Source organism: Macaca fascicularis, chromosome 15 (genome assembly GCF_037993035.2).
Source record: "Macaca fascicularis isolate 582-1 chromosome 15, T2T-MFA8v1.1".
In the NCBI taxonomy this organism is placed as follows: domain Eukaryota; kingdom Metazoa; phylum Chordata; class Mammalia; order Primates; family Cercopithecidae; genus Macaca; species Macaca fascicularis.
Window position 1 is genome coordinate 7200143 of NC_088389.1, and position 21655 is coordinate 7221797.

The 21655-nt window shown below is 48.2% G+C and overlaps 1 long non-coding RNA gene across 1 annotated transcript in view; it reads left to right on the forward strand.

Moving 5' to 3' along the window:
• The window catches only part of LOC141408715 (uncharacterized), a 90284-nt gene extending 71947 nt beyond the window's left edge, over positions 1-18337 (forward strand). The window contains exon 2 of the long non-coding RNA XR_012425016.1: positions 17945-18337. This is a non-coding gene — a long non-coding RNA (uncharacterized lncRNA). The remainder of the gene's footprint in view (positions 1-17944) is intronic.
• Positions 18338-21655: the final 3318 nt, after the last annotated feature.

The following is a 21655-nucleotide window of genomic DNA, read 5'->3' on the forward strand; positions in this document are numbered from 1 at the left end:
AGTGGCAGTGACCCTGGAGGAGTCTGGTCAGTGAGGGCTCCGGCAGGAAGTGCTGAGGCTTGAGGTGACTCTGCCTGTGGTAACCAAATGTCTTCCCTCTTATTTCCATGATTCCTTCTAGTTCTGCACCTTGCACTGCAGAGTCTCTGTGTATCTATAAATACACATGAGTTACGATACAGGTGTCTCTTTCCCCTCTGTCTGGGGCTGGGCCCAGGGAGTGAAGTGCAAGACCCCCTTACTGCTGGATGCCCACCAGCACGAGGCACTGCCTGCCCTGCTGACGAATGCCTACAGCGAGTCCTGGAAGCCTCCTTCTGAGCACCTGGCCTGTTGATGGTGTATACGGGAGACAACGGAGCTCCCCTTGCCCCACCCTGAGCAGAGACTGGGGAGGCGGCGGCAGCACTGCCCCCATGGTGCATCCTTGGTGCATGGAGGAAAGTCTGTTCATGCTTAAAACACAGCCCATCCTCTCAAAAGCAGGATGACAACCACATTTACTTCTGGAATCTTAAAAAAGGGCCCGTCTCTTTGAGAGAAGAACATGGCATGTATGTGTGTACCTCCTTTGTTTTTTTTTTTTTTTGAGACAGTTTCCCTCTGTCACCCAGGCTGGAGTGTGGTGGTGAGATCTCAGCTCACTGCAAGCTCTGCCTCCCGGGTTCATGCAATTCTCCAGCCTCAGCCTCCCAAGTAGCTGGGACTACAGGCACCCGCCACCACGCCTGGCTAATTGTTTGTATTTTTAGTAGAGACGGGGTTTCACCGTGTTAGCCAGGATGGTCTCGGTTTCCTGACCTCGTGATCTGCCCACCTCGGCCTCCCAAAGTGCTGGGATTATAGGTGTGAGCCACCACGCCGGGCCGTATGTGTGTACCTCTTTACAAGTCTTGCCTGACCTTCACATTTAAAAATTACTGAAAAACTTAAGGATGTAACTGACAAGAACTTTATAGGTTTCTCCAAGTAAAAATTTGGAAAAGTTAAGTGAACCCATAATGTGTTTTATTTCTATGAGTCCCACACTTGGATTTTTAAATGTGGGCAAAACATCTGTATGTTCTTCAGCCTGATTTCCGTGGAATCGTGAATGAAACGTGCTGAAGTTGCCGTGCGGATTTTGTTATGTGGCGGTGACAAGTGGGGCTGGTCATTAAACAACTGGAGGAACCCTGTCCTTTCTGTGCTCCTGTTGGACACTAGGCACGTGCTTGGGTGTTTTCTGTGTGTGTGGACAAGATGACGACAGAATTTCCAGATTCACACGGTGGTATCTTCTCCCTTTTCTGTTAAAACGTGTCTTCTGCTGCTTCTACATAGACCAAGTGTTTCTTTCTCTCGCCTGTCTACATAAACGCTGTTTAACAAAAACCGTATTGTAGACATGTGAAGCTGAATTCCACATGATCAAGCAGATAGAGATGACTGAGTATACTGTTTGGTGGAAGGAAGGTTTAAAATGATTTTTAGCTTTTTCCCTGAAATAGGGAATACTTTTAACTTTTTCCTTGAGATAGGGAATAATGAAATGGGAAAATAATTAAATTTTCCCATGTAATTGTTAGATTATATTTAATTATTAGATTATTCATGTATTGCAAGGGAAAAAGGAACTAGATCACCCCATGTACCCAAATGAAAATTTAAAGCGTATGGGCGAGTTCATTTGAACTCCTTTAATTTGTTTTTGTTTGTTTGTTTTTGACAGTCTCACTCTGTTTCTCAGGCTGGGTGCAGTAGTGCAATGACAGCTCACTGCAACCCCAACTTTCTAGGCTCAAGTGATTCTCCTGCGTCAGCCTCCCCAACTGCTGGGATTTACAGGCGTTAACCACCACACACAGCTTATCACCTCTTGGAGACTAGCTTTGAGTTTGGGCATTCACTGAACTATATTTTAGTTAATTCTCAAAGTTTGTCACTGTTTATCTTTAATTTGCTAAAAATCTACATGTATTGTAAAATGCGTTACATTTCCTTAGCATTCACGGATTCCCTGTTAGTGGGGCAGAGACACAGAAGGGCAGAAGGCGTTCGGACATCATCAGGGTTGCAGTTGAGTCCTTGCCCCGAACACACTGGAGCTCTGGGCTCTGTGGTCCCACGGGGGTCCTCTGTCCACTGAGGGGGACGGGTTACCTGGAAGGTCCCTCCAGCCTCTGCAATTTTGCCCTTTTCAGGTTAACATCTCATCATTGTCCTGGACAGCACTGCCTTTCGTTCACTGATCCACGAGTGAACAGCTGGTCAGTGGCCAGTGCTGCTTCCTTCAGCTGGGAGGTGGTGATGTGATAACACTTCCGTGGAATTTGGTTCTTGGTGTATTAAGGGTTCAGTTGTATGTTTATTTTTAATCTGCACCTCTGAATTGGTCTTTTGATTGCAAAGAGATTGCTTACTGGATTTGTTTCTGAATATTTGGTGGATAACAGGAGAACCTTGCTTATCTGTGTGTTCATTTAGTGTGTTTTTGCCAGGCATTTATATGGTTGTGTTAGCCCTCAGCCCACTTTCTGTGTGTGGTGGTGTCATTGAAATCATTTATGTGAAGTCTCTCCTCTTTTAAGGCCAGAGGACGTGGGGTGGTGTCTCCCTAAACTAGGGGGAAATGGCATTGTTCTGCCCACCTCCCTGGGAATGCTGGTGTTTCCAGGTCTCTGAACTTGGCTCCCACACTGGGAGAGTAGCTGTGGCTTCTGGAGCCCGTTTTGTGCGGGACTGACTCCTTCACTTGCTTTATTCCCCACCGTCTTTGCTGCTTTATGACGCAGGGATGAGGGAGTTGGGCCCAGGGGCCTTGCCTGTGCCTGAAGGGCCCGATGCAGAAAACTCCTCATGGGAAGGATGTTCCTTGAGGGCAGCTTTTGGAGTGTTTTCCTACTTTTAACTGAGAAGCAGCTATTCACATGGTTCTATTCTGCTGGTGTGTTTCAAAATAACTGGTGTAGAGTTGTGAAGATGTCCGAGACACCCATGATCCACTCCGGGCCAGTGCAGGACATTGAGCTCAGAATCCTTCAGACCATTCAGATGCCAAAGATTCTTGCTTGGTTATTCTCAAACTTATGAGAATCTAAAACGCGAGCCACGGTATGGATTTTCTCTTGAGCCCCCATGACTTTGCCTTGTATTTTGGGCATGAATGACTTCATCAAGGGGAAATAATTTGAGGAAGGAGCCTCTGAGGCTAGGAGGGGGTGGGAAGGGGCGGGGGGAAGAGGAGGGAAAAGGAGCTATAGAGGGAGGAGCCAGGCCTGGGCTGGGGCGTCTCCCCATGATGCTCCCCCACCCCTGGCGCGAGGCCCCAGAGACTGACTGATTTTCCCACAGGAAATGTGTATGATTGCATGTCTGTTTTGTGGGCTGGCCATTTGGATTGAGGGAATGTCTGTGTTGTGATTCCTTATTGATTCGAAGGTTGGAAAGGTTTGTGCTCAATACAGGGGTCTCTTGGTGCGATGGGAAAATGTGATCGCAGCCGCCTTCGGGGTGGGGAGAGCCCTCGAGGCCCTCAGTGGTGGCCGGCGTCAGCCTTCGCTTCCCTGGGTGAGCTGCCCTCAGGTTGGGAAGGGAGGTCCTCGGTGGTGGCCGCTGTTGGCCTTCGCCTCCCTGGGTGAGGGCTGCTCCATCCCCGGCTCTCCGACTCCTTGCCTGGCACCTTCCTCGTTGGAGGCCGTGATCCATCAAGTTTGTCCACGCGTGTCCTGCAGACTAATGCTGACTGGAGGTTCAGGAGTGGTCAGAAGAGGCCAGAGGAGGCCCTCGTGATGCGAAGCTAAACGTTTAATGATGGCGCTGTTGAGTGCATGAGCCGCGTCAGCCCGAGTCTGGGTAAGAGGGAACACCGCGGGGTGGAGGGAAGACTGGACAGATGGGCGCTTTCCTCGGCCCCTGGGAGCACGGCCAGGTCCACGCTCAGACCTCCTGGTTTCTCCCATATTTCCATCAATAGCAAGGGAAGGACTCGGGGCAGAAGTAGTTCAAGGGCCTCTAAAGACTTATGTAATTGTTAATAGGCCTACTTTTATGCTTTCTTATGTATTAAGAGCAAATCATGATACAAACTCATTTCTGTTTGAAGAAATCTTTACTGCTCTCATTTTTGTGGCAAGCAACATTGATTCTTTGCTTAGTGAGCGTTAGTGCCCTCCTGCCCAGTGCTGTTGCCTGGCGTGTCCTCGCACACACCTCTGTCCATTGGTCTCCGTTCACCTTTCCGCCTAGAATTGTAGGAGGGGCGCTGGGATCTTAGGGCTAGAAAGAAATTCTGAAGACCACTTTTAGGGGCGGCTTTTAGTCAGGGCTTCCAGAGAGACAGCCAGCCGGGTGTGCGTGTGTCTCCAGGGCGAGGCTTGCTGCAGGGGCTACAGAGTCCAAGAAGCCCCAGGACCCACAGGCTGCAAGCTAGAGTCCTGGGAGGGTGTGGCTTGAAGACTTGAGAAGGGGAGGGTGCGGATCCCACCGTGGTCTGAGGAGCTGAGACCCAGAAGCACGGGCTGCAGAAGACAGATGTCACTGGCCCATCAGCCAGACAGGTGGAGTGAACCCAGTTTTCCCCGCCTTGCTGTTTTACTCGGGCCCTGGGTGGATAGGGTGGTGCCCCCCACACCGGCGAGGATGGGTCTCCACTCAGTCCAGAGGCAAACATGCATCTCACACAGAAATAATGCAGAACCAGCCATCTGGGCACCCCGGGCACGCTCAGGTTGATGCACAAAACCAACGCCGCGCGTGGCCCTGACATCTGTGTGTTCGCATCACTCCACACACATTGCTCAGTCATCGCCTCGGTGAGTTTGTAAGCTCGTTGTGTGGTTCTGGGGCTTTTTGTCCTTGGTGATGACAGGCTCCCCACTGCCCCAGCTCAGGTATGGAAGGTGATGGCACCAACGGCTCCTTGTTTCTCAGACACTTGAGTGGGTGCTCTGTGCAGCCAGTTTCACCTGCAGCAGCATCTGTTCCCTATGCCGATTCCATTCGGAGTATGTGCCTCCCTTCTGTTGAGGGTGCAGCCTTCTTTCAGGGAAGAACTGTGTCCTGTTCGCCTATATCGCCTGTGGTGTATCTCATGGCTGAATAAGTAGCTATAGGATACCTCAGTGGCTGAATGATAGGTTCATTGGAAGGAAAACTTTATATATTTTTTTCTTTTTGGGATGGAGTTTCACACTCAACGCCCAGGCTGACGTGCAATGGCACGATCTTGGCTCATTGCAAACTCTCCCTCCCGGGTTCAAGTGATTCTCCTCCCTCAGCCTCCCAAGTAACTGGGGCTACAGGCTTCCGCCACCATGCCTGGCTAATTTTCGTATTTTCGTTAGAGAAGGGGTTTCACCATGTTGGCCAGGCTGGTCTTAAACTCTTGACCTCAGGTGATGCGCCCACCTCGGCCACCCAAAGTGCTGGGATTACGGCCATGAGCCCCTGCACCCAGGAACTTAATACCGTTTTTTTTTTTTTTCCTTTAAATCGTAACGGGCTTGTTAAATGCTTACTTTTTTTTTTTTAATTTATTATTATCATACTTTAAGTTCTAGGGTACATGTGCATAACGTGCAGGTTTGTTACATATGTATACTTGTGCCTTGTTGGTGTGCTGCACCCATCAACTCGTCAGCACCCATCAACCTGTCATTTACATCAGGTATAACTCCCAATGCAATCCCTCCCCCCTCCCCCCTCCCCATGATAGGCCCCGGTGTGTGATGTTCCCCTTCCCGAGTCCAAGTGATCTCATTGTTCAGTTCCCACCTATGAGTGAGAACATGCGGTGTTTGGTTTTCTCTTCTTGTGATAGTTTGCTAAGAAGGATGGTTTCCAGCTGCATCCATGTCCCTACAAAGGACACAAACTCATCCTTTTTGATGGCTGCATAGTATTCCATGGGGTATATGTGCCACATTTTCTTAATCCAGTCTGTCACTGATGGACATTTGGGTTGATTCCAAGTCTTTGCTATTGTGAATAGTGCCGCAATAAACATACGTGTGCATGTGTCTTTATAGCAGCATAATTTATAATCCTTTGGGTATATACCCAGTAATGGGATGGCTGGGTCATATGGTACATCTAGTTCTAGATCCTTGAGGAATCGCCATACTGTTTTCCATAATGGTTGAACTGGTTTACAATCCCACCAACAGTGTAAAAGTGTTCCTATTTCTCCACATCCTCTCCAGCACCTGTTGTTTCCTGACTTTTTAATGATTGCCATTCTAACTGGTGTGAGATGGTATCTCATTGTGGTTTTGATTTGCATTTCTCTGATGGCCAGTGATGATGAGCATTTTTTCATGTGTCTGTTGGCTGTATGAATGTCTTCTTTTGAGAAATGTCTGTTCATATCCTTTGCCCACTTTTTGATGGGGTTGTTTGTTTTTTTCTTGTAAATTTGAGTTCTTTGTAGGTTCTGGATATTAGCCCTTTGTCAGATGAGTAGATTGCAAAAATTTTCTCCCATTCTGTAGGTTGCCTGTTCACTCTGATGGTAGTTTCTTTTGCTGTGCAGAAGCTCTTTAGTTTAATGAGATCCCATTTGTCAATTTTGGCTTTTGCTGCCGTTGCTTTTGGTGTTTTAGACATGAAATCTTTGCCCATGCCTATGTCCTGAATGGTACTACCTAGGTTTTCCTCTAGGATTTTTATGGTATTGTGTCTAACATTTAAGTCTCTAATCCATCTTGAATTAATTTTCGTATGAAAAAACTGCTTTAAAGTTCATATGGAACCAAAAAAGAGCCCGCATCTCCAAGACAATCCTAAGTCAAAAGAACAAAGCTGGAGGCATCACGCTACCTGACTTCAAACTATACTACAAGGCTACAGTAACCAAAACAGCATGGTACTGGTACCAAAACAGAGATATAGACCAATGGAACAGAACAGAGTCCTCAGAAATAATACCACACATCTACAGCCATCTGATCTTTGACAAACCTGAGAGAAACAAGAAATGGGGAAAGGATTCCCTATTTAATAAATGGTGCTGGGAAAATTGGCTAGCCATAAGTAGAAAGCTGAAACTGGATCCTTTCCTTACTCCTTATACGAAAATTAAATGCTTACGTTAATGTTTATTTTTAAAAATGTTATCTGTGACCTTTCAGCTTTTCATAGCACTTCTCGTGTGAATATTTTAAAAAGGCCCTTTAGTCGTGGGGGAGAAGCGGTTATCCCTTTCAGCAGAGGGAGATGGAAGAACAGGCCCTGGTGGGTCTGAGCACAGGCAGTCACCCCAGCCTTGGTGCTTGCTTAGGTCTGTTCTCCGTTCACCGTAGCCGCATCCACTCTCATTGTCAGCTTAAAAATAAGCTTTTTCCTCTTTCTAATCGGAACAGTTAGTTTGTTAACCGTCACATTAAGGTATCGAGAATGATGGCTTTCAGGCCTCAGATATGACACAAGTAATAAATGCAGCTGACCCTGAACAACATGGGTTTTGAGCTTCGAAGGATCACTTATGTTAATTTTTTTTCCAACCAAACCCTTACTGAAAAAACCTGGCTTTGTGGAGGGCCGACGTTTCCTACATGTGGTTCCATAGGGTGGCCGTGGGGTCCTGTGGATACGTAGATTTGGGTAAACTCGGGCATGTTCTGGAATCCATGTCCTTGTGTATACAGAGGGACAATTGCAGCTTTTTAGAAGTTTGTGTCCTGCCTTGTCCTAAAAAGGTTCCAAGGTGGATGCAAAATTATTTCATTCCTTTGGTTTTCTTGGTGGGATATTGATGTTTATTCTTCAGTGTCTAATATCCTGAGTGAACAGAGTTACCGCTTCAGGAACAAAGCCAGTCTGGAAACACATATTGAGATATCCACCTTTTCTTCATGGTTTCACAAAAGGCCATGATCATATTTTATTCAGTTGAACTGTAGGAAACTGCCAATATTTGCTGTTTTTGGCCTACAAAATGGCAAGTTCGTACGATATTAAAAACAAAGGCTTCCTGGATGGGGAAAATAGGAATCAGTAAGAACCTGAAGTTCTCTGTCATGGCCTCTGAGTCACAGGTAAATAAACCTGCGTGAGGGGGAGTTGACTGTACAGTATTTTCCTTCTGTTTTGAGACTGTCCGAAAAAGGTCAGTTCCAATGTGTTGGGTCCCTTTGCCTCAGCTTTGCTGCAGAAGGGACTTGCCATTATACCTCTTGTTCCCAGTGCCCAGGAGGCTGATGCCACATAGAAGACCTGCAGGTCGGTGGATGTGAAACAGGCATCGGACACGCTGTGCACCTTGGGACGCATCTGAGAAGTGTGTGCTTGCAGCAGATCTGAGGTGAGGGCGTGTTCCATCTCCTCTCCCTTCTCTGGCTTTGCAGGCCTTTGAAGTTGGTCCTGGAAAGTGAAATTAGTTAATGCTGATTTAAGCTCCAGGTCAAAGCCTGGGGGCCGAAGAGACCAGCCCTTCACTAGGGGTGTGAAGCATTGGGCCCTCCCATCAGGAGGCAGCAGGGACTCGAGAAAGCCCCACATGCCCTCCAGTTCCCTTATGTTGAAATTTTTTGTACTCGGCCATGCCGGGTCATTTTGGGAGGTGAGTAGGGGATTCACATGGGGGTGTGCAGTATTCTTAGGTGTCAGGTGCGAGAGTTGAATTTGTAGAAGCTGTGCAGATGGGAAAGGGCCTGGCAGGGAGTGCTGTTTACACAGAGCCAATTGAACGCGAGGTCTGTGCTCTACCTGGGTCCGTGTCTGACTGCTGTCTCCCAATCTGCAACAGGACGTTGACGTGACTTGGCGCCATCGTCCCACTCTGTGTAGACGTCTGAGGATCTGTGCGCGGCTGCTCTGTGAGAATGCGTTGTGATAATGAACTGAGAAACAGTGAACAAACCCTGAATTGGTTAGCACTGGTTCCATGGCCACTTCTGCCGTGGTTGGAGTCATTCATAATAAAGTGTGCTGGACTCCTATGCAGAGCTCTGAATTTCAGAGGCCCTTCAACTTGGCAGCTAACCAGCTGCTTCCTTCAGAAGACATTTGAGTCCCCTTTACCTGCCAGGGTGACCCTGGGAGTTTGAAGATGAGTGAGACAAGCCCTCCGTGTCTTGTGGATTTTGCTGTCCAGCGGGGAGACAGATGTGGATGGTGAAGGAGGCCCTATCAGAGGTCATCGTATGTCAGTTTTATTTCTTCAGCACTTGCTGTGTTCAGGTGGTGCCCCGGGCCATGTGCAGAGCATCTGTGGACCCTGCCCTTGGCATCCCAGGCACAGCTAGCATCTGCGCCATCTTCATACTTGGCCTGAGTTTTGAGGAAGTTACCGAGGACGGCTTCTGCCTTTGCTGGAGAGAGTTGGAAGTCAGGGCAGCCCTCCACAAGGAGATGATCGCCAGCTGATTCCTCAAGAAAGAGAGGTGGTCCCCACATAGGTAGAGCAGGGCAGCATGTACAGACCTGGGTGTGGGCCTGGGGCATGTGCATCTGAGTGGGTTCTGCTGGGAGACAGCAGGAGTGAGGTGTGAAGGCAGTTGGAATTTACAGGATAAATTATCACTAAGGCGATGCCTGGAAAACATAAAATGGGGACTCTCTGGGGTAAACGTGGACTTAGGGTGACCCTGGGCGTGGGTGTTTCCAGGCTCTGAAGGCAGAGATTTAGGAAATTGGGGCAGAGCTGAGCCCGAGACGAGGATGAAGACCACCCTTGGGATGTTAAATGAGACAGGGGTGGAAACCCAGTGAATGTCCTGGGGGGTCAGTCCAGCAGGCAGGCAGCAGAGGAGACAGGTGTCCTCAAAGGCCCCTTGGGCCTGCCTCTCAAAGTGCTGGGATGACAGGCATGAGCCACTGCTCCCTGCTGATACTTTTAAAATTTCTAAGCTACTCTCTCTCATACCCACTCCCGTATTTTTTTTAAAAAAACCAGGTTTATGGCTATATTTTTTCCAAGGGAACCAAACAGTTACCTGTTTGAAGTACAAATAACACCATGTTTAAAAACCGAAAATGCCACTTTGCATAGAAGTTTCCAAATACCCAGTTGGTTTGAGCCTTGCATTGCAGTGTCACTACCTGCTCTTAAATTTCTACACGATGTATAGAGAGCGAGACAGGGACGGCTCATACATCTTCAGGTTTCAGTTCTACTACCTTGGGCTATATTTTCATTTATTTTGGCACAACTGTGGGTGTGGCAAGCAATGCCAGGGTATTTATTTTGAAGCGTGTCCAATAACAGTTGGGAAGATTTTCACATTTTTAGAATTTTCATAGTAATAGTTATAATTTACAAAGAATTTAAAATTGTGTAGTCATTATTTTGCTTTTTTCTAGATGTGCCCCGAAACAGGGTTGCTAACTATCATTCTACATCACAGGATTAATAACAGTACCCTTTTGGAGCAGATGCCTGTAATCAAGGAATTCTGCCTAGTCAGTTCACTTTAAGCGTGTTTAAAAGGTTGTCTTTATCCTAGTTGGCACCTGTGGCTATAGTTTGTTTTCACTGCTGAAGAATATTCCACGATGGAAGCCGTAATTCATCTGTTTTTCATATCGGTGGACATTTGGATTATTTTGAGAGGGTGTGTATGTCTATTCAGCCTTCATTTTTTCAGGATTTTTTGTAGCAGATAATGTAACAGTGTAACATCCTCTGCTAGGGAGCCAACACGAACCCTGATTACAGCCACACAGACTCTCACACAGACTCTCAGGCCTTGTTACCAACACACAGAACCATTTTCTTAAGTTGAAACACAGTAGCAGAACCTGAAGCCATGTGAACGGGTCCTCCGATCTTACACTTGGAATTCACTTTTTATTACTATGTCTGCTAATTAGGAAGCATATCAATTATATAGAAATCTGAGAATGTAAAATTATACGTTTATAACAGAAAAAACCTTATTTAATAGCCCAGAACACATGGCTATGTTTTTCCCTCATGCCCCACCACTGTTTTCTTTGCTCGAAATGGGAAATGACACTTGCGGTTTTCTAGCGACTGTTAGCCTGGCATAGTTCTTCAGAGACAGAGGATGTAAAGCACATGGAGAATTTCTGTTTGTGGAATGTGATTTCCCGGTCGCCTCATTCAGGCTGCCGCCGCCTTACCCTCTGGCCGCCTGCATCGTGGGACGTCTGAGAAGGTCCCTGTTTCATCCTCTGGAAATTCTGAAAAGGAAGGAGAGGAGGGTGTGCAGGGTGTGGTGCATTTGTGTTGGTCTTCCAGCTTTTATTTGGAGTCTCCGCTACCTTGGTTCCTGCCTTTATGTCCCTAGCTCGTGGCTTCATCCTTGTGTCTAACTCACAGGCAGACAGATGGAAAGGGAAGTTGTATTCAGCCAACAGCTTGATCTTATTCTCAAGGCTTAAATCGACTGGGTATTTGGAGACTTCTGTGCAAATGGGCATTTTTGGTTTTTAAACACCGTGTCTTATTTGTACTTGAAATGGAGTAACTGGTTCTCTTGGAAAAAATATAGGCATAAAGCTGGTTCTTAAAAAAAAAAAAAAAGGGAGTGGGTGTGAGAGAGTGGCTTAGAAATTACACCAGTAATGGTCGGGAGTGGTGGCTTATGCCTGTAATTCCAGCACTTTGAGAGGAGGAGGCAGGTGGATCCCCTGAGGTTAGGAGTTCGAGACCAGACTGGTGAACATGGTGAAACCCCGTCTGTACTGAAAAGATGAAAATTAGCCGGGCATGGTGGCAGGCACCTGTAATCCCAGCTACTTGGGAGGCTGAGGCAGGAGAATCACTTGTACCCGGGAGGCAGAGGTTGCAGGGAGCCAAGATCGCACCACTGCACTCCACCCTGGGCGACAGAGCAGAAACTCCATCTCAAAATAGAAAAAAACCAAAAAACTAAACAAAACAAAAACCCGGTAATGAAAACCTGATTGCATCATCTGTGATGGAGATGGCGGATTATTTCATTTTTAGTGACAGGATGAATTGGATATGTTTGCAGTATTGATTTGACAAGGGAAATGGTGAGAACCAAATGTGCCGCACAGCTTGGGCCTCGCCGTTGGCAGAAGACCGTGGCGGGCAACAGACTGGAGACTCGGAGACCGAGGGGAGAATTCTTACGCCTTGACGCTGGTGCAGTGTGTGCTTCTGGACTCCTGCTGGAGGGAGCTGCCCCTTTGCCTTGCAGGCTTTGGTGCAGTGGAGACCTTAGGACCTGCCCCTCCTGGCACACCTGTGGGTGTGGCGAGCAGTGCCAGGGCTGAGGCACAGGTGCTGAGCCCGGAACGTGGGACGGGAGAGGCTTCACACGCTTCACACGCCGGCAGGCGTCTGCTCCAGCAGCCGGGGGTTTCCGCAAGGGGGCGGGGCGTTGGTTTTCCTCCTTGAATTTGGGTGGAGACGGTGTCCTGGGGTGCTGTGTCTGCACTTGTGTTGCTCTGAGGTCAAGTTGTGGCCCCGAGTCCCTGTCCCTCTGCAAAGTGAGGGTTTGCCCATTTTCAGGTCAGATTTCCCTTGGGTCCGGGTCTCTAGGAGTGGGGCGCATTCCAAGGGGGCGTGAGCACGGTGGACGCGCGTGGGCCTCTTCCTCTTCCCTCAGCTCCTGGGCTCTGTGTGAAGAGCTGCCCAGCGGAATCACCCTCCTGCCTGGTGTTTCATTCACCAGAAATCGTTCTCACTGTGGACTCTTGAGTCAAATGTAATCCAGGAATGGAACGTGCTTTTACTAGATGCCAAACACAGCATCAGGAGCTTAGTTGGGGATTATATGATCTTACCCCACACCTTAAAAGTAAAGACTGTAGTTGTCAGGCGTCTGAGCCCAAGCCAAGCCATCGCGTCCCCTGTGACTTGCACGTATATACGCCCAGATGGCCTGAAGTAACTGAAGAATCACAAAAGTGCAAATGCCCTGCCTGGACTTAACTGATAACATTCTACCAGAAATAAGTGAAAATGGCCAGTCCTTGCCTTAAGCGATGATTTTGTGTGTGTGTGTGTGAAATTCCTTTTCCAGGCTCATCCTGGCTCAAAAAGCTCCCCCACTGAGCACCTTGTGACCCCCACTCCTGCCCGCCAGAGAACAACCCCCATTTGACTGTAATATTCCTTTACCTAACCAAATCCTATAAAACGGCCCCACACTTAGCTCCCTTCGCTGACTCTTTGGACTCAGCCCGCCTGCACCCAGGTTAAATAAACAGCCATGTTGCGCTCACAAACCCTGTTTGGTGGTCTCTTCACATGGATGTGCATGACAATAGTTAAGGGGATATTGAAGTCTTTGGCAGCTCCAAGAACTTTTTCAGTTTGTGTCGGGCCATTGTAGGCAGAAGGAAATACTTGCTTAGAGACTCTTACAGAAGTGTTCGGTGCAGTGCCATTAACTCGTGGAATAAATGTGTAACTTTCCATGGCAGACCTCTGGAAAGAGATGCTCTTTGAGTGCACCCTGGCCTGCTCGCTACAAGAATCGGCCGTGTCACCCCGCTTTCCGTGGGTCTGCAGGTGTGCGTGGTCCATTGCCCTGCACTGTGGCCATGGAAGGGAAGATCTGGAATGCTGGCGACAGTTATCGGTGCGTGTTGATGTGTGCTGCTTTCTACAGGGGAGAACATTTCTGTTTAATAAACATCTCACCTCGATGATGACTGCAAGATATTTGAGTCTCATTCAATAGTGTTTCTGGGTTCCTTCTGTTTTTATCTGCTTTCTAGCACTAGGCAAGTGAAGACATGGAAAGTAAAAACCCATCGAACTTGTAGAGACATGGTGTTGTGGAGGAGCAGACTGTAGCCTCTGGCTCTGTTTAAAGATTGTAGTAAACCTCTTACCTGGCACGGTCAGGGTGTAAATTATCTTGTTTAATCGAAATGTGTATGAGTCCAAGCTGGCGCCTGCATTGTTGATGAAATACCAGATTTTAAGGGAACATGTCAATGTGCTGTAAGATACCAACAAAGTTCCTCACTGAGGTTCGGCGCGGGTTCGGAGCAGCTGGGCCTTAGGTCACCAGGGTCGTCTCTGGGAGCAGATGCTCAGTGTGGGCATTAGTCACTTAGCCTTTCCAGAGCCGAGGAGCAGCTCTCTGTGGTGGTTTTTGGAACCTGTATTTTGAGTCAGTTTGTCCCACTTGACTCGAAGTTGCCACGCGATTTCAGACCTTTGCCTCCACCGTGCGCTCGTTTTCTTGTCCCCTGATAACTGCCTCGGTTGCCCCGGCCTGACATTTGAGCCTCGTCGTTCATGGACACAGGTTCCGTGGTGGGGCAAAGGCCGCGACTCCGGCTTGCACAGTTCTGTGACTCTCACCAGGGTTTATCACATCACTCCCGGGATCTCCCGTTTAGAGGAAGAGTGTCCCTTTCCTGCAGGCCCTGTGTGGTGTGGAAACCACCCCTGCCTACCTTTCTCCTGTTTGAACTGTACCGTGAAGCTATTTCTGTTCTAGTCAACCGTCAGAATTTAAGGAACAGTGATTTATGTAACTTATCACACGCTTCTGAGCAGTTCTTTATGAATTTCATTCTGTTGTGAAATTATTGCAGTTTTCATGGCTATGCTGGTCTCATGTTGTGGCCCTTGAAATGAATTGCCTTCCCCATTGTATGTTAAGACAGAGTTACTTTTTTTCACAGAGACAGCCACTAAAGTCATAAATTATGCTGAGGATGCACACACACGGGTCAGCTGACAGAGTGGAGTCCAGAACAGATCCAAAGATGCAAAAGCAGTTCAGTGGAATTTGAGTCTTTTCAACAAATGGTGCTGGAATTATGGGACAGCCATATGCAAACGAGTGAAAACAGGGAGAAATTTCTGTATGAAAATTAAGGTGGATCATAGCCCTGAATGTAAAATACCAAACTACAAAACCTGCAGAAGAAAGGGAAATTGTTGAGACCTAGGGTGAGAGCTCTTAGCCATACCATGATCCATAATCAAGGAAGAAAACAAGTAGGTAAGACTCATCAAAATTAAACTTCTAATATAAAAGACACCTCTAGGGAATTGAAGAGACACATTTTCGATAGATGGGGAGAAGATGTCTACGAACCATGCAGCCGGCAAAGGACTCGTATCCAGAATGCACAGGACTCCCACGGCTCATGACAGAGAACAAACCACCTGACTTAAAAGCGGAAGAGACCTGAACAGATGCTTCGCTGAGAAGGACGGGAGGATGGCCCGAAAGCATCTGAAATGACCTTCAGCGTGACTGGTTGCACCGAGATGTGCACCGAAGCCGCAGTGAATTTGTTCACACCCCTGCTGGAGCGCCTGACTAAGGTCTTCCGACAGCCCCAGGTGCTGGTGAGGACCGGCAGTCGGGACTCCTGTGCGATGCTGGGGTTCAGCACGGTGTAGACAGCTTGGCGGTTTCTTACAAAACTGAACTCACACAAACGTGGGTCCCAGTGACCCCAATCCTGGGTATTTACCCTAGAGAAACAGAATCTGATGTTTAAGAAAAACTGTGCCCAGATGTTAATAGCGCTGTCTATAGTTGTCCAAAACAGGTTACAATGTGCCACAGCCATATGTGGAATAATAAATACCCAGCAGCCCCGAGGCCTGGCTGTTGATCACAGGACACCCTGGGTGCACCGCCAAGCACGATGCCCAGGAAATTGTGATTTTGCGAGTGTTTTGCCACAACGCTCGCAAAAGATAGACCCGAGTCATGGGAGGACACGGAGAGGGTGGTTGCTGAGAATGGGAGGGTATGCTTATGAGGCCCCGTGAGTGGGTTTGGGGCTGTTGGACTGTTCTGCTTGTGTGATGATGATTATGGGAATATTTGTGCCGAAATTCACAGAACTGAACACTGTCCACTTTACAGTAATTTTTAAAAAGTGGTAATATGCTCATTTTCGGTACTGTTTTTAATGGAAGATGGAGTTTGCAGATGATTTGTCAGGGCAAGCCTGTCTCAAGAGTTTGTAGACGATTCGTTAGGGGCCTGTCTCAGGGCCGTTGGGTTGGGTTGGGTTGGGTTGGGTTGGGTTGGGTTGGGTTGGGTTGAGTTGGAAAAGCCTTCTCTGTTGTGGGCAGTAGTACGGGGCGTGGAAAGGATATTGCCAAGGAAACATGTAGAATCCTTTGAGGAAACGTGTATTTCTAACTTGCTATAAGATAGAATTGGAAATTGTAATGGTTTTGTTTTCTACAGTCTTGGTAGAATAGGGAAGACAGTGTAATAAAAGCTAATTTTGAAATGAAGAATTTTAAAGATTTTCAACAGCAATTGCTCTAGGAAGTCACCCTGGAAATGTTTTTAAAGATGTTCAATAGCAATAGCTCTAGGAAGAGTCACCCTGGAGTTGCTTCTTGAGCATTGGTTTCCTGGCTGTATCTTCCAACTTTCATTTTTAAGTTTTGCTGTGAGTTGGGGATGTGTGGGAATAGCCATCCCAGCCCTGCAGGGGGGTGCATGTGCCCCGAGGCCTGAGGCACTGTTTCAACCTAGCTTGCAACATGGGGACTCTTGTCAGTGGCTGGAGTAAGAGTACCAGCCTGGCAGGCTGGGGGGAGCCCCAGGGTGGTCTGGGCACTGTCCTCCCTGCCTGCAGGATGGCAGCTGGAGGAGCTCGAAGGCTGCCTGCCTCGTGGCTGTTAGCGCAGCAGCCCCTCCTGGCCCTGGAGCAATCTTTGGGTCCATGAGTCTCTGCACCGGGACTTGCCTCCTGGGACCTCCACCACTGTCCTGAGGGCCCTGGTGCCACTTTCCCGGTGGGACCCAAGCCTCAGGCAGCTGCGACCCCAGATTCGGTTGCTTTCCCTGCCGTCTCATTGCAGCACGAGTGCTCATCTCACTCAATGTAGAACCTCAGGTTCCTTCAAGATCCCCAGAGATGGAATCTCCCAATTTAACAAGATAGTTGGTGACAAGATTGGAGCGGCACTGATTTAACTCAGCTTCCAGAGTTTAAGTTCCCAAGACACAGTCCTGCTCCTTCCCTGGCCTCATCCTGTGTGGCTGGTGTGGATGCGGGGTTTCCGGAGGGTGGGGCTGTGGCAGGTCAGCAGCCAGGGGGATGGCTCATTATTGATCGCTCAATGCCTTGAGGATAACTAGGATTAATGACCTTTATAGGGCTGTAGGTTTGGAGTATATATATATGTGTGTGTATATATATACATATTTAAACGAGGTGGACACGGTTATCACTGCATTTTTCTGACATGAAACTTGGAGAGCAGAGGGTTTAGGAAACTCCTGAAGCCACACTGTCAGCGGGACTCGGGCGGTCTGGCCTTAGACCCTGCACTGTTTGCCCCTCACCACGCTGTCAGCAGACCCGGGTGGTCTGGCCTTAGAACTCACGCTGGTCGCCCCTCCCTGCCACGTTGTGGGGTTTTTCCTGCTTCTGGGCAGCATTTGATAGCTTGTGAAACAAGACCAAGACTTACTATGAGTGGATTTGCCATTATCTGAGATCCAGAACGTTTCCTGGACCTGGCGTTGCCGATGTCACGTAAGGGAAGGTAAAAACATTTTCATTGTGGTCACTGGGGCTCCGGAAATGGTATTTTTCCCAGTGAAAGTTTACTCATAAAAGTCTTTTAACTCAATACTATGTGAACAGGAAGAAATGTGTTGGGCTCTAGTTAAATGTCTCAGAGCCACAGAAGTAAATGAGGGCACCTTCCGAGCACAGCCTCCCGGAAGAGGCCAAGGACGTTTGTCTGGAGGGTTTGCCATGAAGCAGGACTTGGGCAGGGCTGGTCTGCCTAGGGAGGCCTCTGCCATGATGTAGGTTAGTTGAAGTAGTTGACGGGTGGTGGCTTGAGGTCGGTGGTCCCCGAGGAAGCCCCTAGCAAGGCCGGTTTCCGTGGGATGGAAAACTGCCGTTCAGTGGCTGTAATCTTGGCTTCACGGGTCTGACAATCCTGCCCTCGGATACTTGGATCCCAGCCAGGTCAGATGGCCCTGAAAGGACATTCGGACTGTGATGGCTGCACCCATTCTCAGCATCTGTAGGGTCTCCTATGTATGTCTGTGTTTCCATTTTCTTTTAGCACAATTTCTCCCAGTGAAGTCGTGAGAAATAGAAGGAAAGGTGGAATGAAGATGTGATTGAGGAAAGTGTGGTGTGGTCTTCGACCTTATTTTGCCTTGGTTGGTGCTCAAGAACTCCACCTGACCTCAGAGCTGAGCGTTTCTGCCAGGAAGTCCTGCCTTTTATCCTACCTCGAGGCCTGTTGAGACACTCCAAGAAGCTTCGTTAACAAATTGCCTTTTCCTTTTACAGCAGTTGGATATATTTGCAGCAAAACAAAGGAATAACCCCCCAATATGGTGATGAAATGCATTTAAGTATAGATAGCATTCAGTCTTGAAGGGCCTGGGATTTTAATCATCTTTGGGTCATGTAACAAGTGGTGTTGGTGATTAAAATCTCCTGACAGCTTTGTTCTGCCACGTTCCTCAGTTTTGAATGATGATCTTCCTGGTGTTGTACCTTGGGAGGGGCGTTTGTGTCTTAGGGGTTTGGGGCTCAGCCACCTTCCTGTGTCCGTGTAAATTATACCCAGGATCATTTTCACTCGCGCCACTTTAGTTGAGTATTGGAGCTTCAGGATATGTGTGCCCACGTCACCTGGGCCGTGATCCTGGAGTTGGGTGAGACTGATTCCCGGGTTTATAGAATTACTCTGGGATTATTGAAAACAGAAGCACTTGAGGCATTCATAATGCTATTTCCTGAACGTAATTTATGTTCAGTTCTTCAGAAACATTTATCTGAGGAAGCATCTATAATTTTTGTTTTGTGCCACTCAGTGCTAGAAAGAATTGTGCAACACTCAAGTGAGTGGCATTATTCCTCTCCCTCCACCATGCAAGCAAGATTAAAGGTACCTCTGGCTCCCCTCAATCTTCTCATCTGCAGGGTGCCTGGCATGGCAGTGTGCTGCCTTCCATCTTCTTTTTGGGGAGAATTAGTTGTGTTTGTGTGTACTGCTCAGCTCAGCCTCGTGCAGTTGTGTGGATGAGGAGCTTGGATGCTAGGTGACCCTCCCAGGCCTGCCTCCCACCTCCCTAGGTCTTGTTCTAAACTGACAGATAAACAGTGTGTTTTGGAAGAGGACAGCAGCAGGGCAGGAGAGAGTTTGTTCAGACTTTCTCCCTGCACTGACGTTTGAGCCTTCATCCAGCCTGGGCACTTCTACAGAGCTGCGTTTGTGTGTTACAAACCATTCCCTCCCAATAACCGTGCTTTCAGAGGTTTGGAAATGTGACTTAACTCATCTTCAATTTAAAGCATACTATCAAATTTTAGTGTTGAAACTGATGTATTTTATGGCCTTTATTTGATTTCTCTTGATTTTTTTTCCCATATGAGACAGGGCATCTTAAGGGACACAGCCTGGTGTTGGCCGCCTTTCCTAAGGATGGAAGTGAATTCTGAAAGCCCTTTATGTAGGCAGCGAAGGCCTCTTTTATTTTGGCCTAGTCAGGTATATAATTCTTTTTCTCTTTGGTTTTTTTGAGACAGGCAAAAAAACCTTTTTGTTGCCCAGGCAGTGGTGTGAGCACAGCTTACTACAGCCTCAACCTCCCAGGCTCAAGTGATCTTCCTGCCTCAGTCTCCTGAGTAGCCAGGACCCACAGGCACATGTTCCATGTGTCCCCATGCCTGACTTAGTTTTGTATTTTTTGTAGAGATGGAGTTTTGCAATGTTGCCCAGGCTGGACTTGAACTCCTGGACTTAAGCAGTCCAGCTGTCTCAGCCACCCAAAGTACTGAGATCACAGGCATGAGCCACCGTGCCTGGCCAAGTGTGTTTCTAATTTCAAAATTAAGAGGACACCCATCCAGTTAATTACATCTCTATTGGAACATGCTGCTTATAGTGCATTAGGAAAAATCATCCAGAACTTGGAAAAGGAGCTGGACAGACACAGCCCTTCGAGGTTGTCTGATGAACCCCTGGGGTCTTTAACTATCTGGAGGGATGTACCATGTCAGACTCACTGGTGACCGGCTGAAGCCCAGGTTTCATGAGGTTATGTGTCAGCTTGTAGTACTTTCTCTGGCAGAGATGCGAGTGACTTCTGCTCAGTGACAGGCTCATCTCAGGGACTTCATGGCCTGAGGGATGGCAGCCTGTTTGAGCTGATCGAGCAATCTCGCGCTACCCTTATTTTCTGAAACGCCTATGAGTGACTTCTCACACGGTCTTTGAAGCGGCTTCATGCCCGCCCTCCTTGGTAATGATCGAATGCTTTTTTTGACCCCTCGTCCCCTTTCTTTGGGGTGTTCCAGTCTCAGTTCTCATGATGTGTTCTGCTTCTGCAGGAATTTCTGAAGCTGCTGAGTGTAGAAAGCACTGAGGAGGCTGTGCTCCCACCCCTGTGAGCCTTCCAGGCATCATCCTCTCCCCTTGGTGAGGCAGCGTCCATGACACACCGAGGAGGCTGTGCTCCTGTCCCCCGTGAGCTTTCCAGGCATCCTCGTCTCCCCTCCAGGAGGACAGGAGGAACCTTTCAAACCCTTCTTAAACTTGTTTTCATGTCTTTGTTTTAACAGTTTTCTTTGCATCGTCTCCCTTATCCAGAAGTGAGGGTGAACGCTGAGTTATTCACGGGAGTCAAGAAACCACACGCAGCCCAAAGTGACGTTTGTTTCCCTGAAATGATTTGTGTGTGTTCACCTTAAAATGCAACTCAGTAAAACAGGTGTGTTTTGAGGAATGACTTTAAATTACCTAGGTAAAAATGTGACAGTTAAATTTCATCATCTGTGTGGGTGTCCACAACCCCCTTCTGTGATTGCGTGTGAGTTTGTGACTTGTGGTTATTTTTGAAGAAGGAAAATGTGTTGTTGAGGACTTCAGATGTTGTGCTGGGATTGTGTAGGGTGGACATCGGGTGCTTCAGTGTGTGGCTTCCTTGAAGAGGTTCAAATTAAGGCTGAGAGTCCCTACTCCAAAATGCTCCAAAACCTGAAACATTCTGAGCTTCCTCATGACACTCGAAGGAAATGCTCTTTAGAGCACTTTGGATTTCAGGCTGGGGATGGTCAACTGGAAAGTGAAATATTGCAAGACCCTTCTGGCCCCAGGAGCTTGGATAAGGACATGGAGGGGGCCTGTGCCAGGTATCCCTGGAGTGCAAGGCAGCCTGGGCTCTCTGACTGGTTTTTTGTAGGAGCCACAGAAGGGAAAAGAGGGTCAAAGTGGCCACGCCTGGCTCCTGAGAAGGCTGGACCAGAAGGAGGTGGATGCGGAGGACAGCAGTTGAGTCCCCAGCGTCCGGGACTCCTGTCCCTGGTGGAGTTGAGAGCCTCCTCTAGTTGTGGCCTCTCCGCTGTCAGCAGCCACTGAGGCCTGAAGGGAGAGGGGGCTGAGGAGAGGAGGAAGGATAGGCCTGCTTCTGGAGAGGGCCAGCATCGGCCTGTGCTAGCCTCGTTTGTTACTCCTGCGTCCAGTGTGCACGGCCATGCCTCGTGGTGTAGCGGTTCCCGGGATGCACAGCGCTCTTGTCTGCAGTAACGTCTTTGTCTCCGACCCTTGGAGGCAAGTTACCTTTTTCCCCAGTGAAAAGAGGTAGAAAATCTTACAGAAATGCATTTGCTCTAATGTCTGTTTTCCGATAAGACATGGTCACTTAGGCTAAATCTTTGTGAGGTCAAGACAGGAGGATCACTTGAGGCCAAGGGGTTGAAGACCAGCCTGGACATCATAGCAAGACCCCATCTGTATAACAGAAGTTAGCTGAGTGTGGTG